The 21,764-nt window shown below is 41.8% G+C and overlaps 1 long non-coding RNA gene across 1 annotated transcript; it reads left to right on the top strand.

The window, feature by feature from the left end:
- Window positions 1-15,259: 15,259 nt before the first annotated feature.
- LOC146644210 (uncharacterized) lies at window positions 15,260-16,114 on the top strand. The gene is made up of 2 exons (XR_014909337.1): window positions 15,260-15,460; window positions 15,860-16,114. It is a non-coding gene; the product is annotated as an uncharacterized LOC146644210 (long non-coding RNA).
- The last annotated feature ends 5,650 nt before the right edge of the window (window positions 16,115-21,764 follow it).

The raw sequence follows: 21,764 nt of genomic DNA, 5'->3' as shown, positions 1-21,764 counted from the left end.
TCTTACCTCATTATTGTGTTTAGTATTAAAGAATATACCTAGGGTGACCACATGTCCCACTTTAACTGAGACTTCACTGCATTTTTTCAGTGTTTTTCTGTGTCCTAGATTTTGAGACTATGTCCTGCATTTTGATCGGTTCTACAGTTCTTAAAAATCAGTTTTGAATGACAAACAGCTTTCCAGAGGCTGGCTCTTAGCCAGTGACTGCAAGAAAATGTAAGAGAGGCTGCCTCCCCAGAGGCTCCATTTGATGTCAATCACACCATGAACATCAGGGATTAAGCACATCTTTCCTTTGCCCGACTAAGAAAATTAGGAGTCAATACAAAGGTAAAACATTAAGCAAATTTCATCAAGACATGATGAAAATTCTCCCAAAGTAAATGTGAAAATATTTTTACCCAGATAAAAATGGAAGAAGGTAAGTCTCAATTTTTTTTCATTTTCTTTGACAGTTATTTTTACACTTCACATGAGGAGAATATGAGAGGCAACATATGAGTCTCCAAAAGAGTTAATATGGAAGCATTTCAGCTCCAAACCAAAACTGATAAATGGGCCGATAATGGAACAGCAGGTAAAATAACTACAGATCAAGAGAATTTGAGAATGTGGTCATAATAATGACTTTTAAGTATACTATTGTAGTTCAGTATATAGATCTACAAGAACAAATTGAATAGCTTAAAGATTATTGTCTGGAAGCTTGATTCTGACACTGGTTTCAAGATACTATCACATATATCATGCTATGATCTCAAAATTTTGAATTAAAAGATATTGAAATTTGATATTGAAAGTTTTACGAAATTTTGAGTTACTTCTAAAAGTAACTTGAAATTTTGAGATACAATATTGAAATTGTCACTTACAGTAGGGGAGACAAGCGGAGAAAAGCTTTCATATAATTGCGTCTTGAAGGCGATAGTGCAGCTGAAATTGTTGTCCCTGTATTTTTTTTAATGTAGATTAACTGCTTTTAAAGAGAATTGCTGGATGTTTTCTTATTATGATAGAAAGACACAAGGGCAGACTGCCACATGTCACAACAGCAAAACTTAATACTTTGCTATGCTGATATTTTGCTATATCAAAATTTTTAACTACCACACTCTGAGACACAATAATACATCCCACGTTACCCAACACAAATAATCTTTTCATTCCACTTGTGATTTGTTGGAATCTGCTGCTCCTAATAAAACAGCTTGATTTAACCAATTTTGTCAAATGCACACTTGATACATTTCACATTAGTTTGTGCTGAATTCGTGACATTATCAAACCTCATGATGTGTAATAAACAAATTCTGGACAAAGGCCACTCATTCATGTGTTGCATCTGCTGATCAGCTCCAATCTTCTGTTTTTGATTCAGATTTTTTTTCACTTTTGTTTATAATTTTCCCCACAAGGGAACTTGTGGGGATAGGTTAATTGGATAATCCAAATTGCCACTAGGTGTGAATGTGCGAGTGAATGTGAGTGTGAATGGTTGTCTGTCCCTGTGTGTTGGCCCTGCGACAGACTGGCGACCTGTCCAGGGTGTACCCCGCCTCTCGCCCTATGACAGCTGGGATAGGCTCCAGCGCCCCCCGCAACCCTGAAAAGGATAAGCGGAAGCGAATGGATGGATGGATGTTTATAATTTTCAAAAAAGACAAAATGAAATAATGTAAAAGATAATGATTAAATTTTAATTCAATAGTAGTATTATAGTACTATAATACTATAGTAATATAGTTTATTGTAATTGTTTCTTTTTATTTAAAGCAACAATATATTTGTCAAATTGAACAACTGTCTTTTAGATGCATTTGTATATTTCTTTTGTACCATTTTTCTGTGCCAGTTGCAGCAAAGTCAAGTCAACTGAATACTGCAAATTTCCCACAGGTATAGCGAGAGGTATAGGTGAATAGGCAAGGTACTTTCCTACCTGTCACCCAAGGTATGCTGGGATTACCTCCTTGAAACCTAATCCTCTTTCCATTAACTTAAGTAGGAGAGGATGCATTTATTCACATTTAGATTTGAATAACTATCTGATCTAGTAAAAAGAATTTAAAAGCTTTGATAATCCAAGTAGGGGGACACAATAGCAAGGCTTGTATTTGCCACTATGATCTTATGTAAACAACGTGTGATCTCAAACTTGGAAGTGTTTCTCAATATTATAAATATTGATTATAATGTACAACTGTATAACCCATGGTCTCTGATCTTCATTACCAACAATAATAATTAGCAATGATATTAATCTGCTCTGAATATCTAAGGTTAATGAGTTATTTGTCTTCAAAACCAAACAACTTACCACCTCATTATGATTTGAACGCATAGACTGCCATGCTACGTGCCTTAGCTGTTGTGTTTGTGATAAACAGTCACAGCAATAAAAGTCAGTGGATTGAACTGTGAGTCAGGGAGCGTCTCAGGTCGCTTGGCACGTAGCACCATGCTGAAGCATGATCACTAGGGTGGGGGAGGGCAGGCACCACTCAAACTATTTCTGCTCGGCTGAAGCACTCAGTGAAAAAAAAAAAAAAAAGAGGAAGCCAAGGGAACACAAACAAAGACACAGCCCAACGGCTCTCTCACCACACTGCCAGGAAACTGGGTTGGGTTTATATAGCATGGGGGAGGGGGGCAGAGGGGGAAGGGGAGAGGGAGGGGCGCAAAGAAGGAGTAAAGACGGGACTCGGAGTAGTATATGAAGGGATGAAGGACCAAAACCCAGCAGGTGTGCTCTAGCAGCATGTAATGTGTCAGCGTGGCTCAGTGCCAAACCCACTGTAGCCTCTGCAGCACAGAAGTATACACTGAATTTTCAACAAAGTTGCAGTGATGTTGATTTATCTTTCACCTTGCTGAACAGTGCTGTTAATTTGCTCATCTCTGAGCTTTGGCAGAGTTCCTGCATCTAATATCATTTGATTCCAAAATGTCTGCACCCATTCATATAAACGATCTCCTTTCTTAGGTGTGATAAATTATTAAACTACGATCACATGGCTATTAGTTTAGAAGGAAAATTGATCTAAAATATTTCTCTAATGTAATTTTCAACTGCACCTTGTTGATTATCTGTTAACACAGATGCTATTTGTAACATTAGTTGGTATGGATGTCAGAATTCCCCAAAGGATTGCACTCTTTGTGTAATCTTTGGACCAACCTGCTCCATAAAATACATGCGCAACAACAGACTTATACCAACAGCCTACAACTTGTAACTCAGATGAATACGATGGTTATGAAGCCAACAAACTTGTTGGCTATAACTTTAGCACTGTAAAAGAGGAGTTGTTCTCTTTGCTTTGCCTGGTTAAATAAGTGAAATACATATTAATAAATAATTCCAGTATATGTGTGGAAAAGTATAGACTACTGATAAAGCACTTGAACATTTTTTTTATTTATTTATTTAATAGAACTGGGCATTTGGGTGTTTTTTGCATTTATGTTAATTACAACATCAATAAAGTCTTAGCTGCTTATGCATTTCACATCAACCGTTCCCAAAAATTGGAATGATAAAACACCTTTTTATTACAAGAGATAGTTACTGTATACAAGTAATATGTCTAAAGTCCAAAGTTACTGTGTTGAACACCGCATTATAAAGTCCAGCCCCAGGCTCTCCAATCATAACATATGGCATATCTTATCATTCACCGTGACAGTGAAATTATTTACAAACAACTGTGTGTGCTGTCACATGGATCCAGCACTGTTGCTGTTACAGAGGTGCCTCTTTTTATCTCGGACAGCCTCCCTCTCTTCCCACATTCAAGTCATCACTCTACTTCCCCCATCCCCCTCCCCCATCCACGTGTTCTCTCTCTCATCTGGATGGGTATGTGCAGGGCTACTTCAAACACGTGCTCTATGCCACCCTGCCCCCTCCCACAACCACCCCCACCACCTCTCTCCTCTCTCGCTATCAGCCTATTTTCCTTTGTTCAGCCCATCCTGCGCTGTGCTGTGTGATTTACTAAAGCCTGGAAGACATGTGATCACTCTGCTGGATACCAAGAACTCCAGGCAGCCAGTGTTTTCAGAGGAGAAGGAAGAGAACGAACAAGGAAAACAATCTGACACAAGCAGCCGACTACTAGGACATTCTGTATGATCTGAGAACATGTTGAATCTGCTAGAGGACACTCATTATGCCTAACAGGAATGAATGTCAAATGAAATGTTTGAGTACTATATGTGACACTTTTGAACATAATTCACTGCACCAATCCAAAACATTTTTTTTAATATCTGAATATCTAAACGCCTACTCAACCAACAAATTGGGTTGACTTTTATGATGAACACACAACATATATGATTTTAACACAATTTTAGGTTTTGGATTTGTTTTAGGTTTTTAATACCATGGAACAAGAGACGCATCAAAAGTAAGACTAAAAGGGAAGCCTGACCATCCGACTGGATCTGTAACTGACTTGGCTTATAATCAGAATTTCTGAGTATGTAACTGCAACTATCATAGCCATTAACATTGATAGACAACAAATGGCACTTTATTTATTGGTTTACCAATTTACCCATTTTACCTTCATATTAGGACGCTGTAAATACAGGGTTTTTAGAAAGTGCTTTGGAAAAAAACATTACTGGGTTGCTTTTCAGCGTTCCCCTGCTGTCTGTGCACTCCATCCTCTCTCCTTCCTCCCTCTCCAGGCCCCACCATGCTACTGAAAAATGGAGACACCATGGAAATGATGAGGCTCAGCTGGTGGTGACAACTGTAGGAAATGGAAGATATATTAATTTACCATCAGTTACCATTGCTCTGAAATTCCATTCAAGATCCTGCCTCATGGGGTAAGAATGCTCATGGTGGTTAATCCCAAACTACATCTGAGGAACTTGTTAATGTTCTCAAAGCTGTTGGGAACACAGTCACCAAAAACACCACTGGTAACACACCATACCATAATGGACTGAAATCTTGTAGGAGTCCCCTGTTCAAGAAGGCACAGGTACAGGTCTTAAGTTTGCCAACAAACATCTCAAATAATTTAGAGAAGGCTTAGGAGAAATTGTGGTCAAATAAAACCAAAATCAAGTTCTTTGATATCAATTCAACCTGCCATGTTTGGAAGACGAAAAATGCTGAGGGTACAGGACGACTTCACCTTATTGAGGGGCCAATGGACGGGGACATGTATTCTAAAATCTTGGACAAAAAACATCCTTTCCTTAACCACTGACCACTGTCCGAGTTCCTTTTGCTGAAAATAAGTGGCTGAGGGCAACTCCTCAGAAACAGCCACTTAGCCCAATGCAAACACAGACACCACTGCAACCAATGCTTTGCATTGCGCATGGTGATATGAGGCTTTATTCAACCATTAAAATCCCTTTCATAAAGTTTGTATGCACTCTTTTTTTGCTAATCTGAAAGACATTTTTTTCTATTTCTTCTGTCGTTAATGTTTTACGAGAAACAGCACTGTAATAACATTTAGATACTCGGAAAGACTAAGTAGTAGGAACTGTCTTAAATGATGATGCACTGCAAGGTTAAGTGCTGAACCCAAAACCACAGCTAAGGAACTTGTTAATGTTCTGAACGCAGTTGGGAGTCCATGTAAAGAATGTAACTCTCCACCACACAAACCTTTTCTAAAAGACTGAATATTAAAATACACAATTACCCATTTGTATATTTCACCTTATTGCCTTGTGAACTGCAGAGCATGCTGTTATTGACTTCATATTTATAGTTGTTTACACACGTAAATCACAGACAAACTTTTACATTTGATGGGAAACATCAAATGTAAAAGTTATGGGATTAATACGTTTTAAAGATTATATATAGTATTTCCTTATTCTAGAGATGGCATTGTGCTAAACTCAAAGGAATTTGTTCATTCTTAAAGGAACAGCTTCTTTTGGGAACAAATATTTCAAGCTGAACAGAATTTATTAGTTCTTGTCTTTTTCATGATAGTGAACAGCTTGTTATTCATCTTATCGTCACAGGCCTCAAGGGCTGGTTGTTGTTGAAGAGCAGCCAGGCCAAAAGTTTCCTAACATGACTGAACTGAGAGAAAAAAAACAGAGCAGAGATACAGCATTCCAAGAGTGCTAAGAATAGCGAAGTGGACCCTGTGCTCACAGTGCTAAGTTCACAACTAGTCTTGGGCAACAGGCAGAGTGAGTCTGAGCACATTGCCAAAACTGTAGCAGGTCGATGTGTGCGTGCTCAGCTGAATGTTTGCCTTAAGTTCATTTAGGGTGACATATAACTTCTGTTATTTACGTCTAAGTGATTTGATGCCATAATTTCCCATTAATGTGTCATTTATGACAGAAAATGGCATTTATTAACCCTTTTGGTAAATGTAACAAGTAGTTATAATAATTCACACAGTTTTCAGTTCTTATACTAGTAATTGTGTCACCATTCTGACATTTGCTTCAGAGATAAAATTGGTATCTTTTGTTAGCTACCCGCAAGGATTTATCTTCCAGATAGATGTTCAATGATGATGGAACGATGTTCAATCTGCAGAGGTTTATGTACTCCTTTTGTATAGCAGTGTTTCCATCAAAATGCAGCACAAACCTTAATTAAATTTTAACAAAATCATTTGTCTTTTGTAGTGATGGGATTTAGGATTGGTTCTTGTAGAGAACCTGTTCCCAGTAGATCAGTTCCTTGGAACTGTTAACTACCATCCATTCTGCTTATCAGTTCCACTTCCACTACAATCAGCTGGTTCAGTTCATGTGTAAAACACTAAGCTAGCCCAGCTACAACCCTGTGTATAGCCATCATTTTCCTGTATAAATCGTTGGTTGTTACAATAAAAAATGTCAGTTAAATATATCATATAGGAGACTCACACAGTGATACTTGAGAAGTGAAAAGAAGTTTACTGGATTTACAAAAAGTGTGCAATAATTATTTAAACAAAATCAAGTAGGTGCATAAATTTGGGCACCACAAAAAAAGAAATGGAATAAATATTTAGTGTATATCAATGTGTGTGTCTCCTATATGATATATGGGGTGCCTTTGTCTGGACGTGCTTCCCATCCAGAGCTGCACAGCACAGAGGAAAGTTCCAGCGCTCCTGGAATCCCTCTGTGATGGACCGCCAGTCTCCAGGTGAAGGAACAGCCATGAAGTCGTCCACTAGACAGTCCCAGATGGCTGTCGCTGCCTGGGGGGTGATCTGGCACACAGTGGCGTGTCCAGCGGGGTGGCCTGGGGGGGCACAGGCCACCCCCCCAACCAGACTGGCCACCCCAGGTGCCACCCCAAAGGCAAAACAATAAAATTCAATCAAATATCAAATGTCCGATTATGTTTTCACGGTGAAGCTCAGATATCAGAGTGTAAGTGAATGCAGCATCGGCTTCTGCGCTATGTGCATCACGTTAGCAAAGGTAGGAGAGCCAAGCACGAAAGACGGCACTGCAGGAAACAATTTTTCGGTGAAAGAAAATGAGGACAGAATAAATGTCCCGGTAAGTAATATTAAGTTTGTTGAGTTTAGTAAACTTCGGTGAAATTAGAATACCAAGGAAAAAATAACACTTAAAGAATTATTGCAGCCGTCGAATATTTCAGACAGTATGCTACTGAGGGCAGCTAACATAAGAGTTATGCGTTATAAGATATAATCTAAGTCGTAACATTGCTGTATGGAGCTGCAGATTTGGTTGCAGGTTAACATAGCTGGACTGGCCATCGGGCATACCGGGCATATGCCCAGTGACTTATTTTTTCTTTTTTTTTGTAATGGCATGAACAATGAGAGGTGGTGGATTGGCCAGATGCAGGTCGATGTGTAAAAATAACTCAGTGGTTTGGTGGTGGCTATGGCGGGGCTTCCACAGAGGCCAGCAGATGGATGAGGGAAGGGGAGGCAGGAGGAGAGCCCCGAGGCAGCCACCAGTCCGAGTGTCAGGTGAACTGAACTTCAGGTAAGAAGTTATGACCTGCAGTCTATCTGGGTCAGATATAAACCAAGTTTAGGTGGAGTTTATTTTCGTTGTGCTGACTTTTTACCCTCAGCTGCAATAACTCGTACTGCGTTCTAGCCAGCTTGACAGAGTTTTTATACAGCTGGGTGGGTGCTATGATGTTACTGATAGTGAACTTTATTTTATTCATAAGGTTAGTAGAGTTGCCAACGGCTCCTTAAAAAATGGAATGGTCCTTCATTCAGAGAAAATATTACGCGTTTCGTATTGAGCTGAGAAGAGACGCAGTTTGTCCCGGACTTTCGCTATAATGAAAAAGACACAAAGCTGGAGTTATTCTGTGTTTACGCTGCACAGCTGCCTCTTCTTCTTTCATTCTCTCCCCCTCCCTCTCCTGTTGCTACTTCAATCATGAAACTGATCAATGATCAGCTGATTGGCTTTTCTCTCTTGTTTATTTATCGCCCACTTTGCGCCAGAAAGAGGAAACCAGCGGATGTCGCGCTAAACAACAGCAGCACGTTTGATCAGCTGTTGTTAGAATTTATTTAATATTAATTTCTAGTATCAGCTGATGTTTGCTGGAGCCACAGCTGTAAACCTGCTGGTCATGATGTCGGTTTGGATGAGAGGGAAACATGAAGATGAAACCAGGAGATGTCCTTACTGAATCATCAGAGCTGAACAGGTGATGGAGAAACAGGTTTACCTTTTAGGTGACATGAGTGAGTTGAAGGGAAGTTATGAACTGTTTCTGAGAGAAAAATAACACCAGGATCCTTTTCTAAGTAGCTGACAGCTGGTAACTGTGCAGGGGTGGATCTAGGAAAGTTTTGCCAGGGGGGGCAGGTAGGACATTAACAGGGAAAGGTGGGGCACAAAGAAATACTTTTCTTTCTTATTCTCATTTCAAATATGTAGCTTTTATTAAATAATTATCTGAATCTTACAACCAAAGTTTTTATCTGACGTAAAATGTATAGAAATCATACATATACCAACAAGACTGTACATCACTGTCACAACAGCATTTGTTTTCATTCAAAGGCTTTATGGCTTTACAGTTTTTTACAGTCGCTAACAAGCGCCTACCCGTACTTCAGATACTTTTTCTAAACTCTTAACACAGACCCACACCTACAAAACACAATTGGCCAAATGGATAATATCCTTCCCAAAAATACACTTTGTTAAATATATACTAACTCCTCATTTCAAAATTAGAACACATCTTTCTCTGCACACACTAACTGTACAAAAACACTATAAATCTGACTCAAAATGAAATTAGTCTGTCAAAGAATAACACTTGTTTTCACTTCACAAGGTACATGCAGTCAATCAAAGTACACCAGGTTTCAAAATACTGGCTATTATTGACATTACAAAAACTGCATAGACTTTTATGTTTCAGTGTCACAGGTATTTGCATGCGAAACATGCAATCCACCATATTGACACCAGAAATGTCTTGGTTGGTAACTGTATGTCCACATGTACAGTAATGTTCACATTCAAAAGCATTCCAGTAAAAAGCAAACAAGTTTTTGTTTCTTTACTGTTTACCACAGGAGGTACAGTAGAAACACGGTATGATAGGACAGAGAAAGTTTTACAGTATTGCTTACAGTGAACAAAATATCCATGAAACACACAAGAGCATTCTGAACAAAAAAACAACAGCAAAAAGCCAAGATAAAAAGGGGGGGAGGGGGGCTAAAAAAAGGCAAAAAAGTTGCATCTAATCTCTGCGATCTTCAGGGTTAGGCCACATGTTTTCATCAACATCACATCTGATGTCAGCCAAGTCGATGCACCTGGGATAAAACCGCCTGGTATGTCGGATCCACCCTTGGCAATCGTCAACTGTGATGTCCCTGGAGCCAGCATCCATGGCTTCAAGGAGGGACATCTGGTCATGTGGCTGATGGTCATAAACCTTCCACCGCCATGCAGAAAAGAACTCCTCTATGGGGTTGAGGAAAGGTGAATAGGGTGGAAGGAAGAGACTCACCAGTCTTGGGTGGACTTCAAACCATGTTGTTATTGCTTGCGAGTGATGGAAAGCCACATTGTCCCAGGTAATTACAAAGGTCCTCATGTTTTCACCCTCCTGACCCTGCTCTGGAACCAGGCGCTGGTGGAGATCATTGAGAAAGGCAAGCAAGCGCTCTGTATTATAGGGTCCAACCTGACATCTGTGAAGGAGTAATCCTGCATTTGCAATTGCTGCACACATGGTAATGTTTGCCCCTCTCTGTCCTGGCACATCAACTGTGGCCCTTTTTCCAATTACATTCCGTCCACGTCGACGCCTTTTGGCCAGATTGAATCCTGCCTCATCGATGTATATGAATTCATGAGGGGCCTGGTTGGCCTCCAATTCCATAACTCTCTGAAACAAAGTTTATGTAAGTCATGTTAGTACTGTATACCATACTGTACTGTAACCTAGTATTGTGTAGGTTACCTACTTGCAAAGTGCAAAGCTTATAGAACTGGACATTGGATTGAATATACACTGTACCTGGACATATTGTCGTCGTAGCTCCTTGACCCTCTCACTGTTCCTCTCAAAGGGAACAGTGTAGAGTTGCTTCATCCGCACTCTATGTTTGGACAATGTCCGCGAAATGGTTGTGAGGCTGATTCTATCGATATTGTCGAATATCTCATGGTCCGCCACAATTCTGGTTTGTATTTCACGCAGTTTTATTGCATTATTTGCAGTAACCATTTCCACAATGGCAAGCTCCTGATCATTACTGAGGAGCTTTCCTCTTCCCCCAGAGGGTGGAAGACGTTGCATTCTTTAGAAAGACAGACAATTCAACATATGCATTACTGTATGACCATATTGACATGTCAAGTGAGAATAGGAACAATCCATGTAAAATGCAATACTTACCTGTTGGTTTGTTGAAAGGTGCGTATAATGGAGGCAACCGTTGACCGCCTCAAATTGGGCTGCACTCTTTCACCAGCCTCTCTTAGTGAAAGACCATGGTTGATTACATGGTCAATGATAGTGGCACGGATTTCATCACTGACTACTGTTCTTGCAGCCCTTGGAATGCCACCACCACGCATTCTTACACCTATACCTTGCCCTCTCCTTGGGCCTGCTCTTCTCTCTGGGCCCCTTGCTCTTACTCCTCCTCGACCAGACATTACAGTGTTTGTCTTTTTTTTGTTTCCAAAAACATCACTCCTCAAGGTCTTGCCTTATGAACCCCACTGAGTCTAAGCCAGAATGGAAGAAGGTGTGGTTGGCCCAATTTACCCAACATAAATCAGCTGTGTGTCAATTATTCAATTGTTTGTTTGTTTACAGCTGAGATATATTTTTGATATTGATATTGTTTTTGTACTGATATCATTGCAGGGGCAGAGGTTTTTATACTGTATCTACGGTTTGGAATATTGTTTTTGCTATTGTGGGATGTTGTGTGTTAACATTCGTAGATACTACAAGAACAGTCCATAGTTTTGTTGGGAGGTATAACTTGTCTGTTAAGAAAATGTAAGCATTGTGGAAATGTGTTCACTGACTGCATATTGGGTGAACACGACATGAAATGTGTGAATGGTATGGCCACAACAGACCGATCCTGTGCTAATTGTGTTTAGAGTTTTGCAAATGTGACAACTGTTTGGACAAACGCTTGTTAGCGACTGTAAAAAACTGTAATAGAAATAAAGAGTTGTATGTTGACATGTAGCCCTTTCCTTGCTTAAATCATTGTTAATATTTTTGACAAATTAACCTGTGATAAGACAGCATATCAAGATAGAATATGCTAGATAGAACCATATAACTAAGATGAATCAAACTGTTCAGTTTTATCTAACTCTCAGTTTAAAGAAAGGCTGGTGACCCCTGTTATAGAGTCTGACAGCTGCAGGGATTATATACAAATATTAATCTATACCAGAATTAAACCAGGTCTAAATAAAAAGGAGTTAGAATCACAACAAAGATTAACCCACAGTGGTCCTAATACCAGTTTGATATCAGCAAACACCGAGAGCATACATATGACACCACAGCCATGCTATCAATGCAAACACTGATAACAGCATAAATCGAATTAAATCGGGACTTGATGAGACCTTTCGAGTATCACTAGAAATATTATAAACAGTCGTCTCCATACCACAGTTTGCGTTCAGTAAACACAGACGGCATTCATTGATAGCATAGCACATCCGTGTTAGCAGTGTATAAACGATAGTTTAGCATACATTAGCACAGATATCAATAAAGGACTACCATATTAAACACTTTTACTAACCTCAGGCAGACGGACAGGCGCTCTGCAGGTGGGATTGAGCGCCTGTAGTTGGTGTCTAGGCGGGCGATGCTTGGACCAACGCGGAACAGCAGGTCCTCAAACTGGGCGAGGGAAAGACGGCGATATCACTGAAATCGAACGTCATCCAGGCGCAGCTCCTGGAGCAAGTGGTGAAACTCACCAAACTGCTCATGCGTCTGAAGGACCTGATGGACCCAGGTACAGCGAGGACATCCTTAACGCCGCTGCTCTGCTCTCCACAGTAAATAGAGAAGGGAGACTCTCTCTTCAAATAAGTTCTTTTTTTAAAATACTGACATTAGCCTACTGCAACTACCTTGTTTTAGTTGTGGTAGCTACCTGGGTTATGTGCCACTTCAGTATCTTTGATATACTGTTGCTGTGTAATTTATTACTATTACTGAAGGCTACTTGCTACCGAGCTAAGATTGTTAGCTGGCATTAGCTGAGGTTAGTTCATAGACTGCAGACTGTTAATTCAATTCAATTCAATTCAATTTTATTTTTTATAGCGCCAAATCACAACAACAGTTGCTTCAAGGCGCTTTATATTGTACAGTAGATCCTACAATAATACATACAGAGAAAACCCCAACAATCATATAGCCCCCTATGAGCAAGCACTCTGGCAACAGTGGAAAGGAAAAACTCCCTTTTAACAGGAAGAAACCTCCGGCAGAACCAGGCTCAGGGAGGGGCGGGGCCATCTGCTGCGACCGGTTGGGGTGAGATACAGGGAGACAGAATAAAAGACATGCTGTGGAAGAGAGACAGAGGTTAATAACAAGTACGATTCACACATAGTGAGTAAGAAAGGTGACTGGAAAGGAAAAACTCAATGCATCATGGGAATCCCCGGCAGCCTACGTCTATTGCAGCATAACTAAGGGAGGATTCAGGGTCACCTGGTCCAGCCCTAACTATATGCTTTAGCAAAAAGGAAAGTTTTAGCCTAATCTTGAAAGTAGAGATAGTGTCTGTCTCCCGAATCCAAACTGGAAGCTGGTTCCACAGAAGAGGGGCCTGAAAACTGAAGGCTCTCCCTCCCATTCTACTTTTAAATACTCTAGGAACAACAAGTAGGCCTGCAGTGCGAGAGCGAAGTGCTCTAATAGGGTGATATGGTACTACAAGGTCATTAAGATAAGATGGCAACTGATTATTTAAGACCTTGTATGTGAGGAGCAGGATTTTTAATTCAATTCTGGATTTAACAGGAAGCCAATGAAGGGAAGCCAAAACAGGAGAAATATGCTCTCTCTTTCTAGTCCCTGTCAGCACTCTTGCTGCAGCATTTTGGATTAGCTGAAGGCTTTTCAGTGAGTTTTTTGGACATCCTGATAATAATGAATTACAGTAGTCCAGCCTGGAAGTAATAAATGCATGAACTAGTTTTTCAGCGTCACTCTGAGACAGGATATTTCTAATTTTAGAGATGTTGCGCAAATGGAAGAAAGTGGTCTTACATATTTGTTTAATATGTGCATCGAAGGACATGTCTTGGTCAAAAATGACTCCAAGGTTCCTCACAGCGTTACTGGAGGCCAAGGTAATGCCATCCAGAGTAAGAATCTGGTTAGATACCATATTTCTAAGATTTTCAGGGCCGAATACAATAGCCTCAGTTTTATCTGAATTAAGAAGCAGTAAGTTAGCGGCCATCCAGGTCTTTATGTCCTTAAGACATTCCTGCAGTTTAACTAATTGGTGTGTGTTATCTGGCTTCATGGACAGATAGAGCTAGGTGTTATCTGCATAGCAGTGAAAATGTATGCTATGTCTTCTAATTAAACTGCCTAAGGGAAGCATGTATAATGTAAACAGAATTGGTCCTAGCACTGAACCCTGTGGAACTCCATAATTGACCTTAGTGTGTGAAGAGGACTCTCCATTTACATGAATAAATCGTTAGACTTGATGGATAGCATTAACAACCTGCTAGCTCCAAATAATCATGTGCAGTTCTGAAAGCAGTCTATGGACTAACCTCAGTTACACGCCAGCTAACAATGTTAACTTGGCAGCGAGTAGCCGTCAGTAATAGTAATAAATCACACAGCAATAGTGCATCCAATATAGTTGTAAAAAGCATGGCAATATATTAAGTAATCCAAAGTATTCAGAATACATCAGTCACATTAACCCCTGGAGGGTCTTAGAAAAATGCATACACTATCGGACCTAGAGCCACAAATCGACCACGCCCAAAAAGTGCTATAAAAAATGTATATATTAATATTTTATTCCACTTTAAGTAACTTAACGGAATACGTTACACACTACATTTTGGGGCATGTATTCCGTAATCTGTAGTGGAATACAATTAAAAAGTAACTTCCCAACACTGAAGCCCTCCCATAGGGCTTAAAACCTGGGACTCTCCACCAATTGCTCTTAGAACTGAAGAAGCTGAAGATGAGAGGTGAAAAATCTTCAAGGAAACTTGAAGAAGTCCAGACGATTTTCTTTCCAATCTCCGTTGCATTAGCTAGTTACACAGTTAAGATGAACTTATTACAGACTAAGCAACTTTTTCTGTATAAAAATAACTATGGTTTAACTGAACTAAAGGACTATCTAGTCATGTATTAATCGATATTGTTTGACCCTGCGTGACAAGTATTCTCCCATTTTGAAACAGGACTTCTGCTTAGACTTAGACAGCCTTACATTAATGCATATTATCTTTTTTGAGTCTTTGCAGTTGTATTTCCACATTGATACACTTCAGTTAGCTAAGTGTTTAATTTATTAAGTCCTGTTTGTGGTGTCGTTTTAAGCAGATTTCTTCTGAGATATTTGTGTTGGCTATAAATTGGTAAAATAAAATTAATTCTCCACCAACTATTTCCCCAGACCTTTTCTATTTCCATTTCCAAGTGTAACCCTGGTAAGATTTACAGCAATCAGAAGTACAGGGTTCTTTGAATGCATCGTAGTCCTTGTCTGATAGTTTAATTTCCGGGTCTGCGGCTCCGTGCGCGTGAAGGTGTGGTGTAGAGGAAAAAGGACGGCAAGGAAAAACTCCATGCTGCCGCGGAGCACGGTTTTTTCCAGTTGAAAGAGAGGAAAGAGGTTTAATTAACATTTGTGAGAGAGCTGTCGTTAGCGGTGAACCACAGACGGGTACCTACCTGAAAGGAGTCGGAGTATTTCTTCGAACTTTTTGAACTATTCTGGTGAGTTAGCCTAGCTCACTTAGCACCGCTATTGCAGTTCAATGCACTGGAAAAAATAACTAACCAGTCAGAATAGTAGTAAATGTGTTTAATGATGTTTAAGATGTGTTTTCATAGTATTGCAATGTTGTGACAGTTTTGTTTATTATGAGTGTCTAATGTTTTTACTTTCTTGGGTCTGCTAGTTCAGCCGCGGCCAGCTAAGTGGTTATGCGCAGTTCACGTGCAATAGCTGTGCTGTTACTGTAACTGCGGGTGATGCACAGTAATACCGGTGTATTTACTTTTAATGTGTCACAAGATGCAAATTTATTTTAATATTTCAAAAGAACCAAGGACATGAGGAACAAGGACATTTAAGGAATGTGGACATCTAACATTCTGCATATTTGTGTGCAGACTGGTTTTTTTTTGAGGTACAGTTCCATGGGTGCCAAGTGAGGAGCTGGTATCGTGGGTCTAAGACACTGTTGCTGCTGTGGAGGCCTTCTCTGTGTCAGGACGCCGACACGTTGATGCCTGCCGTACCAGGAGGGCGGTAGGGAAAAAAACAAAAGGAAGCCCACCTGAGAGATACCTTATCATTTTCTTTGCTACTTTTTCTCCGCCTGAGATTCAGGTCGTTTTCAGTTCTTAACCCAGGACAGTGGGTAACTGAATAAACTGACACCATAAGGAACTGGACACTCACATGCTATTTTCTTTTCTTTTTCCTTTTCTTTGGGGTGTTGAAATATTGTGTTTCTTGTCTTACATCTATTTTGATTGTTTCAATTATTTTTGTGATGCATTTGAGATGGTTACTGCATTTGAAGGTATCCCTACATTGAGGATGAGCAAAGGGAACTGATCCGAAAGGAAATATATAAAGCAAACTTTGTTTCACAAGCCTGTGGTCGTGCGTGTTATGTGGGTTGGAAGTCTCATTGCTCTTACAGAGTTGCTACCGCCAATCTCCTTCCCAAACCTAGATTCGGATATTGTAGACATTGCACTTGGGCGAGCAGTATAGATCATCTCTTTATAGATAGAGGGACACACGTCCAGGTTACATAAAAAGTGGCGAGCCAGCCAGGAGATTGGTTAATAGTAGCTTTCTGATCTTCCACCCCACACTACGCACGTTTGAGATTTTTGACATTTGTTCCACCGAGTCAGGTATGGATATTTGCAACCGTTTTGAGGTTAATGGTCAGAACTCCCTGTATGTAACAGGTATAGGACCAGAATACACAGATGAGGAAATAACTGCTGTGTTCAAAGTTAATGGAGATATTTCTAAATTAGTGAGGATCCCTGACGAATCAGGACAACCAGAGGGTAGAGCCCTGATCCAGTATGCATCTGACAGGTCTATCTCTAGAATCGACCCCATTACCTTGGGTACCGTACCAAGTCCAAAGGACCCCGCTGTGATGTGGTTTGCGAGGACCATTAGAAATGTTTGTCAGGAAGTGGTGGGGAGGGAGATAGCTTGCAGATACCTGGACGAACCAAAGTCTGTCGCAGGCAGTGGCAGGAAAGGTTTCTTGAATGTGCTTCAGGAGGAACTGCATGGGAACCAGGGCACATCACATGACGTACACAGTAATGCTACACAGCCCTATGCAGCTCAAAATGCTAACACACCTAATAATGATCAAAATGAGCCTGCAGAGCCCACACATGTTTATAGTGCATCTGCTAGTTTACCAACGAGCCCAGTCCACATCAGTGAGGATGTTTTTAACCCCCCCCAGATCCAGAGAGTGATTGTGGAGCATGTCATCCGAAGTGAGTCCACCACTTCACCATCCCCACAAATAAGGTTGCGCACCTTCTCTGGGCGGATGCCAAGGCCAAACGGTGAGGTGGACTACGAAACATGGCACACCCAAGTTGATCTTCTCCTTAACGATCCTTCCTTGAATGATGCTCACAAGGTGAGAAGGATTCTTGAGAGCTTGCTGAGTCCAGCAGCTGATGTTGTGAAGCCTCTTGGCATCTCGTCACCACCAAATGTCTACATCACTCAACTTGACTCTGCTTTTGGTGTTGTGGAGGATGGAGAGGAGTTGTTTGCGGCATTTCTCGGCTCTAACCAAGATAGTGGAGAGAAGCCATCAGCATACTTGAACAGGCTCCATAGCCTCCTCACAAGAGCAATTTCTAGAGGGGGAGCCTCAGCTGGAAATTCCAATGATCATTTGCTCAGACAGTTTTGTAGGGGCTGTTGGGATCAGAGCATCATCATCGGCTTACAGTTAGAGTGCAAAAAGGGAAATCCACCAACATTTCCTGAATTCCTCCTCATGCTGAGAACTGAGGAAGACCGCCGTTCCACAAAGCTAGATAGGATGAAAAAGCATTTAGGTGCTTCGAAAGCTAACATGTATGCCCACCATGTTTTTGATATGCCCTCTTATGACTGTGAGCCTGTCCCACTGCCTAACTCAAAGCCGAATGAGACATCAAAGCTTGAAAAGAAAGTAAATGAGCTAACTAAACAGTTGGAAAAGCTAAACAAAAAGCCACCGAGCCTCACTCATGATAGTAATCCTCCCCTAGTGGTAAAAGCAAAGCGAGATGAAACCTCTGATATTGAGAACAAGATAGCTGAACTGACAAAGCAAGTTGAAAAACTAGCACAAAATCAGAGAGAGAGTACTAAAAAGACCGACTGCTTTGCAATCAGTAGTAGTAACATGAAGAGGGGCCTTAAGGTGCCTGGAATGCCGAGGCCGTGGTTTTGTTTTAAGTGTGGGGAAGACAACCACATTGCTGCTCATTGCTCCAATGAACCCAACCCCGCACTGGTTCGCAAGAAAAATGCAGAACTCCGGGAGAGGCAGGATAAGTTTTTAGCTCAGCAGGCTGCTTCCCCATTCACTTTAAACTAGTAGCAGCTCCTGTTGTGGGACGTCCAGGAGCTGCAGTTGATGATAACCCCTGTCCCAACAGATCAGTTGATGGTGCTGGAACACAAAAGAAAGTCATAACCCACACAATGACTGAAACCTACCGTTGCACAGAGCGATCTATACCTGCAGGGCTTGTAGGTCCTCGTTGTGCGGCTTCTGTCTTTCTTGAGGGTGTACAGTGTGAGTCCATAATGGACACCGGCTCACAAGTTACAACAGTGTCCGAGTGTTTCCATAAGAACCATCTGTCTCACTTACCTATACATCCAATTCATGCCCTTCTTGAAATCGAAGGAGCAGGTGGACAGCAGGTCCCCTATCTTGGTTACATAGAAGCGCGTGTCACTTTCCCGCTGTCCGTTCCTGGCAGGAAAGAGGAGCTAGTCGTGTTAGCACTTGTGGTGCCAGAGTGTCAGTTCAACAGCAGGACCCCCCTGTTGATTGGTACCAATGTGTTATTACGGCTTTATGAACAAGTACTTGAACAGGATGGTCCAGAGGTTGTTTGCAAACTCTTCTCTAGAGATTTTGCAGTGATCTTCCAGCATATTGCCCAGATCCATGACCTCAACAACCATGCTCATCCTGTCAGGTTACATGGTGGAAACCCCATCACCATCCCTGCAAAACAAAAGTGCTGCATCACAGGTGATGTCAGGTTGAAAAGGAACAGTCAGACCACATTTGTGCTTGAACCCAATGAACATCACAGGTTGCCAGGTGGTGTTCTCCTTGAAGCTGCTCTGATGGACATTCCATTTAAGTCTAGCTGCAAGGTCCCGGTCGTCCTGCGCAATCTTAGTGACCATGATGTTACGCTGCAGCCAAAATGCATCATTGCTCAAATATGTGCAGCTCAGCAGGTCACGTCACTTGGACCAGTGAAAGGTGACTCTCATCACAATAAGCCTGACAGTGACAACCTCGAGTTCAATCTTGATGATTCACCAATATCTGAACAATGGAAAGATCGTATCACCACCAAGCTTAGATCTATTCCAGAAGTCTTTGCTGTGGATGACCTGTCATATGGTCACACCACTGCAGTGAAACATCACATTAGGCTACATGACGAGACTCCTTTTAAGGAGAGGCCAAGGCCTATTCATCCCAGTGACAGGGAGGCAGTCAAGGAGCATCTTAAAGAACTGCTTGATGCAGGAATCATTAAAGAGTCACAGAGCCCTTTTGCATCCCCAGTGGTCTTGGTCCGGAAGAAGAATGGTTCTATCAGGTTATGCATCGACTACAGGAAGCTAAATGCTCGAACCATCAGAGATGCATACGCTCTTCCAAACATTGAGGAGACCTTTGCTGCCCTTAGCGGTGCTAAATGGTTCTCCGTCATGGACCTTAAATCTGGTTATTACCAGGTTGAGATGGCCGAAGAAGACAAGCCTAAAACCGCTTTCACGTGTCCCCTCGGCTTCTTTGAATTCAATCGCATGCCTCAGGGTGTCACGAACGCACCAAGCACTTTTCAGCGCCTTATGGAAAGGTGTGTCGGTGACTTGCATCTCAATGAGGTATTGGTGTTTCTGGACGACTTGATTGTCTTTTCAGACACATTGGAAGAACATGAAGCACGACTCATGAAGGTGCTGAACCGTCTTAAAGATTTTGGTCTAAAGCTTTCTCCGGAGAAATGTCACTTCTTTAAGGCGTCAGTGAAGTATCTTGGTCATGTTGTGGATGCACGAGGAGTCCATACTGACCCTGACAAGATATCCGCCTTGAGAGACTGGCCTCGTCCTTCAAATAGGAAAGAGCTTAAATGTTTCTTAGGCTTCGCTGGGTGTTATCGGCGGTTTGTCGAAGGATATTCCCAGATAGCCAAACCTCTTAATAGCCTGACAGCAGGCTACTATCCACCAAAGAAAAGGGGCAAAGTGTACAAGAGGGAACGCTTCACGACTCTTGTGAGCCCTAATGCACCACTCGGTGAGGAGTGGACTTCGGAGTGTGAGAGTGCATTCAGAACTCTGATTAAGAAATTGACGTCTGCGCCCATCCTTGCTTTTGCGAATCCACAACTACCATATGTTGTACATACTGACGCTTGTCGCGATGGATTGGGGGCAGCGCTCTATCAAGAGCAGGAGGGGAAGCTCAGAGTTGTCGCGTATGCCAGTCGAGGTCTTTCCAAGAGCAAGAGAAACTACCCTACGCACAAACTCGAATTCTTGGCCTTAAAATGGGCCGTTTGTGAAAAGTTCAGTGATTTCCTTTATGGGTCAAGTTTCACTGTGCTTACCGACAACAACCCCCTCACATACGTCTTGACATCTGCGAAGTTAGATGCTGCTGGTCATCGCTGGTTAGCCGCTCGTTCCACTTACCAGTTTACCATCAAGTACAGAGCAGGGCAGGCCAACCGCGATGCAGATGGGTTATCCCGGCGGCCTCAAGGTCCGCCTCTTGAGGATGAAGCTTTCACTAAAGAAAGAGAGAGAACAGAGGACATGAAAAAACGGTTCATGGAAGCAGGAGATGACATGGATCATGAGGTGTTCTCTGCATTATGTCAACGTCATCTTGTGATGGTTAAAGATGAACGTCAACCTCATTCAGAGCAGCCTGTCATTGCGGAGTCTCTTGTTGTCGACCCTTCTGTAGTGCCTGATGTTTTCGGTGAGGACACTTTACCATCCATGGCTAACTCTGACTGGTGTAATGCTCAAAATAATGATCCGTTTCTCTCACGTGTCATCACCTTTGTGAGGAGAGCTGTAAAACCCAGTTTCAGAGAGACAAACCTTGTCAAACTTCTTCTCAGGGAGTGGAAAAAACTTGAACTCAGGGATGGTGTCCTGTACAGGAAGTGGTCTGAGCGAGGCGAACTGGTGTATCAGTTGGTCTTACCCGAACAGTTCAGAGAGAGGGCACTGCAAGGAGTGCATGATGATGTTGGCCATCTCGGTTCTGAGCGTGCACTTCAGCTTGCTCGTGCCAGGTTCTACTGGCCGAGAATGGCCAGAGACATCGAGGAGAAGTGCAAAAAGTGCGAACGCTGTTTCAGGCGGAAGGCTGTGCCTCAGAGGGCCGCGCCTTTGGAAAACATTTCTGCTACTTATCCACTTGAACTTCTTTGTATGGATTATCTATCCCTTGAGCCGGATGATAGAGACACGAGAAACATTTTAGTCATCACCGACCACTTTACAAAATTTGCTGTGGCGGTGCCGACTAGGGATCAGAAAGCCAGAACTGTTGCGAAGGCTTTATGGGAGAACTTTATTGTTCACTACGGGTTCCCCAGTCGTTTGCTCAGCGACCAGGGCAGGGACTTTGAGTCTAAGACGATCAGAGAACTCTGCACACTGATTGGAGCAGACAAAGTTCGTACCACCCCGTACCATCCCCGGGGAAACCCAGTGGAACGATTTAACCGGACCCTCCTTGGT

Source organism: Rhamphochromis longiceps, linkage group LG22, assembly GCF_057381845.1.
Source record: "Rhamphochromis longiceps isolate RC_006_pf linkage group LG22, R_longiceps_female_GT1.1, whole genome shotgun sequence".
NCBI lineage: Eukaryota > Metazoa > Chordata > Actinopteri > Cichliformes > Cichlidae > Rhamphochromis > Rhamphochromis longiceps.
This window is presented reverse-complemented; position numbering and strand designations above follow the sequence as displayed.